At 42.8% G+C, this 6652-nt stretch overlaps 1 long non-coding RNA gene across 3 annotated transcripts; it reads left to right on the top strand.

The window, feature by feature from the left end:
* The first annotated feature begins 526 nt into the window (after positions 1-526).
* Positions 527-5402, top strand: LOC147268139 (uncharacterized). 3 transcript variants are annotated; one of them, XR_015112305.1, is made up of 5 exons: positions 527-712; positions 2364-2565; positions 3108-3214; positions 3324-3435; positions 3563-5402. It is a non-coding gene; the product is annotated as an uncharacterized LOC147268139 (long non-coding RNA). The 3 variants fall into 3 exon arrangements; XR_015112304.1 differs by having other exon boundaries at positions 527-1115; XR_015112303.1 differs by lacking the exon at positions 2364-2565.
* Positions 5403-6652: the final 1250 nt, after the last annotated feature.

Genomic DNA, 6652 nt, shown 5'->3' with positions numbered 1-6652 from the left:
TATGGATCTACTGGTCTATAACTGGATTATAAATCTACTTCCCGACATGATCTGAAGTTGATTTTTTTTCAACGGCGAAAGATTTGTTTTATCTAGCTAGTTCTATTTACTTAAATAAAGGAACTATGTACTTTTCCCTCCACCGATCCTGATGAGGACAACACCGCTGATATAAATGTAGACACTGAATACCACACATTAAATATATTGTATTCATTTTATGAAAGTGGTAGTTTCCATATGATTTTTGTTGGCTTAATTCAAACTTTCAGTTGCTGGATATAGGCAGTCCTCTGTTGTTCTAACTACATTGTTTGTGTGTTCGTGCATATTTTAAATTATGTAGCGTTTATTTGATTGAGGTTTAACTGAAACTGAATTTTTGGTCAACCCTTGATACTGACCAGTGTCAAGAACATCAGTAATAAATCCATGACAAACAGCCCCCCTTCCCATCCGCCCGCACCTGGACGCAGCTTAACGCCAATCAAATCCGTACGTATCCCGGAAATGGGCGTGACAATGTTGCGAGGCTCAAGGTGAGAGCAAGCAGGAAGTAAACAAACAATGGCGACAACGGTCTCTAAATATTTTACTTTTTCCTTTTGGAGCCCGATGCCAAATTTAAGTTCGTAGCATTTATTAAGCGAGCTCTATTTGAAGGTCACACAACTTTGGACTTTTAGGGTTATCAGACATGTCCGCCGAACAGGTATGTGGACATGAAACACGTAACGTGTCAAGAGTTCTTTTAAAAAATAATTGACATATGTTTGGTAAATTAGACGACATGATCGAAATACTCAAATTTTAGACAAAACAAACGCGGTGTGATATTAACTGTCATGAACATTTAATGAAGAAAGAAATGATGTTAAAACACTTTCTCGTCACGGAATGTGAGTCATTCCGCCAATTTCAGCCTGATGTTAAAGCTCCTATCATCACCAGGTAGTGATAACAATGAACTTATTGGAAGATTTTAAAGCGACCGAATACAATTTCACGTTATATAGATCCGTGTGTCATAAACTAATGACGCCTTCTCAGAACTTGCCACATATTTCGAACATACAACAGGATTCACTCTCGGAGGTCAGACTGAACTGTCTCAGGTGAGTGGTGAATGACTTACACGTGAGGTGACGCAATCATCCTTCATCACAGATGACGTTATCCCGGAGCAACAGCGCAGGGATCAGGCTGTTATCCGGGTATGAGGGTGTGTGTGTGTGTGTGTGTGTGTGTGTGTGTGTGTTCAGAAACATGTGTTTACTGATGACTGTGTTCCGGTGAAGAATCAGGACTTCTTTAGCCTGACAACCAGCAGCCTAAACACAGAGTACCTGAAGTCTGGTACTGCTCAGCTCTCAGGGAACCCTCCAGCCAGCCCACACCTCAAGGTTCAATTACCTGGGAAGAAGTCTTGTGCTGTGCACATGAAGTTCACAAGGTGTGTCTGGGAAATTACTGCCACAGAGCAAGAATGAAGCTCTACCGGGCTGCTATCTTTGCATCTGGACAGGGAGACTGATCTGCCTCCACCTGAGATGTCTCGGGATCATGTAGCACGTCAAAACTCACTGATACTCACTGCAGTCCTCAGCAAGGCCAGTACCCCCCACCATGGTGGGTTTTAGATGAAGTTGACCCCGAGGGAGCAGAGAACAAGGTTGACCAGTTGTTAAAAACCCTGCGTGGAACCTCCATCATGACGAGAACTGGCACATAACAGGTTGAGCCAGATAGATTAAGAGATGGTGGATGCACACACACACATACACTCACACACACTCACACACACACTTGTATTTATATCTTTGTGAGGACTTTAATTAACATAATGCATTCCCTTGCCAGGGGTGTCAAACTGATCCAGTAAAGGGCCGCGTGGCTGCAGGTTTTCATTCCAACCAAGCAAAAGTAACACCTGATCCAACAAATGAGCTGTGTGGACACAGCCTAGTTGATTTAAGTAGAATCAGGTGTTGCTTTTTCAGTTTGACACCTGTGCAAGGCTAGCCCCTCACCCTAAACCTAGCCATTTCAGCTGACTGCCTGACTCTAACCTTGACCCTAAACCAAACCAGATCCTAATTCTAACCTCGACCCTAAAACCAAGTCTTGATGTTCAAATGGCCGTTTGAAAATGTGAGGATCAGCTAAAATGTCCTCACTCTGTGCATTAAATATGTATTCTAGTCCTCAATATGTAGCAAGTACAAGAACACACACACACACACACGCACGCACGGCCCACAGGCCCAACAGTGAGGGTGGGTGGTTTGCTGCCCATCATTGTTGAGTAGTAGTATATGCTTTACGGTAGTATTACCACTGCTTTTCCTTGTGTACCCCTAAAGCCACCTGTGTCTCTCCCTCTGATGTACCACCAACTATTGGAAAGAGTGTCAAATGGAGTGAAAGGAGAGTGTTAAGTGAGTGAACTGGGACGGAGGAACAGAGCTGCATCCTCCTGACACCCTATCCCCACCCCGCTTGCAGTTCAGATGGACTGACCATGTGACCAGAAAGCCTCGCGTGAGACGGCTGGAACAAGACAAGGTGGTTTAATAAGTCATTACAAGGATTCTCCTTGAGGAGTTTTAGATTTGACCTGGAAACCTCCAGATCAGGACTGACCTGCCCGGAGAAGAAGAGAGAGAGGCAGGGGGGAGCAGTCCTCTGTTAGAACAGCATCACAAATCTGCCAAAAAAACAAAGAGGGAAAAAAAAAAAAGACTTGCGGCTGCGTTGGTGATCCCCACGTCCTCCCTGACCTGCCCAGTGTACCGCAGAGAAGTGCATGCTCAGATGGGTCTGTTCAGCCATCTGCCTCCTCAGGATGGATGAGCAAAAGAGAGAAAGATCTGTGCTCATGATCAAAATTCTGATTTGAGATGCCTCTTTTTTTTTGTTCTGTGGTCACTGAAGAAGCCCCCCGCTGTTCTACATCAGTGTGATCCATAACACTGCTGTTTGACTGTCATATCTCCTGCCTTTATTTTCTTTTTATTTGAGCCACACACTATGAAGTGAGCAGTTAGCTTTATGGGCTCTTTAACTACCCCACTGTTAAATCTTATTGGATACATTTGTCTTTTTAGGTTGGGATAAGGCTTCACCCTGGGATTATTGCGGCGGTGATCTTCGTCTCTGTGGCGGCAATAGCTGCTGCTGTATTGATCATCCGAAAATACTGCTTCCCAGTCAAGTAAGCAAATGTAATCAATGAGCCTTGAGAGGGTTGTTTTAAATGACTCTGTCCAGTAAATACACACTCTCACGCACACACCTTGGTGTGTCACATTACTTTATTCCAGTGAGGCGACGTACAGATACTCACTGCTGCGGCGGCGGCTGGATCAGGGTTCAGTGGTGACAGAGGAGGATGGCGACAGCACAGCCTGCACTGTGGGAGAGGAGTCAGACGAGGTTGCTTCATCTGAACCCTCTGCACTGGAGCTTTCACTCTCAGCAGTCCCACTGTGTTCAGCCGTAACCTTCATTATCACATCACATGTCATTTTCCCGTTTTCTCTCCCCCTCTCTCTCTTGACAGGATCTTCTGGAATGAATCTGGACGTGCCTGCTGCTACACAGACAGACTGCACAAATCTGTGTTATGGATGAATTGTGCAGATTTGTGTTTATGGAGTTTTACTCATCAAAGCTTCGGTTCTTTTAAGTGTTGTATGTGACATTTTGAGCTTGATCTGTATCATCAGTGACACTGATCCACATCGCCAGGCCTACAAAACCCTTCACAAAGCTCTTTTGTGATTTTTTTTTTTTTTTTTTTTTTGGCAGTGGAAAATCTTGTTTATGTTCCTTTATTGCCTCCATTTCTCTTTTTCTTGTAGTGTGTTTTTGTTTGGTTTTCTTTAACCTAAAGCCCATTTTCCACTGGCCAGAATGCACCTGCTAACATCTGGCTTGTGTCTGCCGTGGGAACAGGTTCAATCTACGTTCACTCGCTGGTGAAAGGACTCCGCAGTAAACATGGAAATTGTCTGTTGCATTGACGTAAACTCCAAACCCAGTGAAACAGATAGTTCTGCTTCTGTCTAGTCAGTGATGAGTTTGAAACACAGACGGGAGTAAAAGATATCACATTGTAACCACGGCTGTTGTTTACCCTGTTTTCCGGCGTGGTTAATAACGTGGGATGTGGAAAGAAAAGAGAAAAAGAAAAAAAACGGCCTTCTCATTGTGGCTATTCACCATGAGAGTGGCTCAATTCAATCCGCTTTTTTTTAAGCAGGTTTAAAATACACATTTATGCAGGTTTGCAGTGAGAAAATATTAATTGGTGCCTTTTAAAGTGTTACTTCACCCAAAAGTGTAATTTGCCTTTCAAGCACTCACAGTTACAGATGCCCCCCCCCCCCGCATCCGTTCTTGCAGACTCCAGAAGTTAGAAAACACCAGCCAGTGTTATTAGCTTGAAGCTAAGAAGTATATCTAATTGAAGCTTTAAGCTGCCTTAAAAACATGAAAAAATCCTCCAACGTCTAGATTTCTCCTGTTTTCACTTGTCATTAGTAAGACGCTCATTCATTTACAACAAGGTTAAAAGAAAATATGATTAATTGTGGCACGAACTCTTCAGATCCTGTGAAAAGAGAGGGATCGGGACAGCGGCTAATAGCACATTCATTCACCTGAAATGAATCGGTCGATAAACTGAGGTGACAAAGTAACCGAATTCAACAGCAACAATGTCCTGATTGGCTGTGGCTAAATGTACCTCAATAATCCTGGAACACCACCGCACTGTAGCAGTGTCGACGGACAGTGAGACTGATACAGCATCCAGAAATAAATGGCTGCTGCGACTCAGTGAGACTGCAGCTTTCTATCAGTCGGCCCATTTCCCCTTTGAAATCTCTTTTTTCCTTGTTATGCTAACATTAACCTGCTCTTAAGTAAATTTGCTTGGAGGTTCAGAGACTCAGTAATGGACTTCTGGGACAAAGTGATGTTGCAGCGATGCTTTTCTGACATCCACAAAGCCAAATATAAGAGTCTTCTTACAGGTGAATCATTCATTAGAGATCATTTGTTTAATTATTGAATGTGTGATAAAAGTTGAGACTTGAAGTTGCCGGTCTCCTCTTGTTGGCAGTGTTCAACTCCTGTTTTATTGCACTTTTTGCATGAATGTGATTTGCGGCGCAGTTACTGACGATGCTGGCGGTGGTGTGAACGATGATAATGATGCCCTCCGCTTATCATTTTACATATTGTATAGCATCTGAACCTCTTAATTTATGTTATTATTAAAATATTCAACCTGTGAACCAGCTGATCCTTGCAGCTTCCTCGTTTGTCCTTGGCTTTAACACGCGACCTTGATTATGTTGCTATACTCTCTTCAGAGCTTTTGAAAGGAAAGGCTTCAACGTGAATTCTGCAGGTGAGAGTGGGTCAAAGCTGTCATCCTGCTACAGAACGCAAGTATGGCGTCGTCAAAGGGGTCAAAGGATGCGTTTTAATCCCCAGTTATTCAAGCCTCTGAATGAAGTCAGCGGTGGTGCACAAAGACCCTCTTCTGGTCTGCTTTATTATTACACCATGGTATGAATTCATTTGCTGCTACTCTATAGTGAAATACAGGTTCTGACAGTGCTTTGGCTACAGACAGGCAGCCGCAGAGGCTAATAAACTACACTACAAGCCATGAAAATCATCAGGAGGGTGAAAAAGTAGGATGGATGATTCCAAAACACAATTAAAGCTCCACTATTGTGTTTTTATTGCACATTTCAAAGGATATAAACCTAATGATACAAACTCATCCTCTTAAAAGAGGCATTGCTTGAATGTTTTGTCAGGTCTGTTTGTCAAAATGTGCATTTCTGACCTTTTAGAAGATTTTCAAAATATTGAATTCTTCTTGTCTCTGACTTCTATTTCCACTCAATTATTCATCAAAAATCAGATTGTGTTTTGTTGTTTTTTTTCCCCCCCACAACCGTCAACTGTTTCCTGACAAAATAAACACTTTTATTCTGGCTGCTGTTTTCAGTTTGGATCAAATTAATTCCACAGATTTGTTCTTTGTCTTCAAAACATCTTCAAATGCGTCTCTATCGGTGTTAGCGATCATCTCTCCCTCGCTAAAATAATCTGTCTATCTTACAGGTGCAGAACATCAAGATGCCGATTAGAAAAGGCTGCCATCACTACACAGGTGTTCCTAATGATCGAGGGGGGAGGGGGGGTCAACAAAAGGTCAGCCCAAATCCTCCAGATTAGTCACAGTAGCTTTAGATATCTGAAGAACAGAGGTAATATCCCATCAGGATTTTGGCTTGTGATATTAAAGCTCAGCTAATTACAGAGCTCAGGAAAAACAGGGACTGAATGAAAGGAGACATGTTAACAGCCGGAGAATGAAACCGCAGGTTCTGCTCAGGTTATTTTCTCTAATCCTGCTTCCTGAAACACATCAGCAGGACAGACGCTTGTTGATTTATTTTAAGGGATTACTAACCTTGCCCATCCGTCCCAAATATGTTTTTAAAGTCCAATCTTTAGCAGCTGTATTTTTATCTCCAGCCAGTTCCCACTTGAAATTGTATATTAAAAACATAACAGGGTCTTTCGCCTGAAGTGCCTTCAGGCTCAGGCCCTAAAAATGAGGCAC

The sequence above is a fragment of the Aulostomus chinensis genome, chromosome 3, assembly GCF_037954235.1.
Source record: "Aulostomus chinensis isolate RoL2024-O1b breed Wild chromosome 3, RoL_Achi_v1.0, whole genome shotgun sequence".
NCBI lineage: Eukaryota > Metazoa > Chordata > Actinopteri > Syngnathiformes > Aulostomidae > Aulostomus > Aulostomus chinensis.
This window is presented reverse-complemented; position numbering and strand designations above follow the sequence as displayed.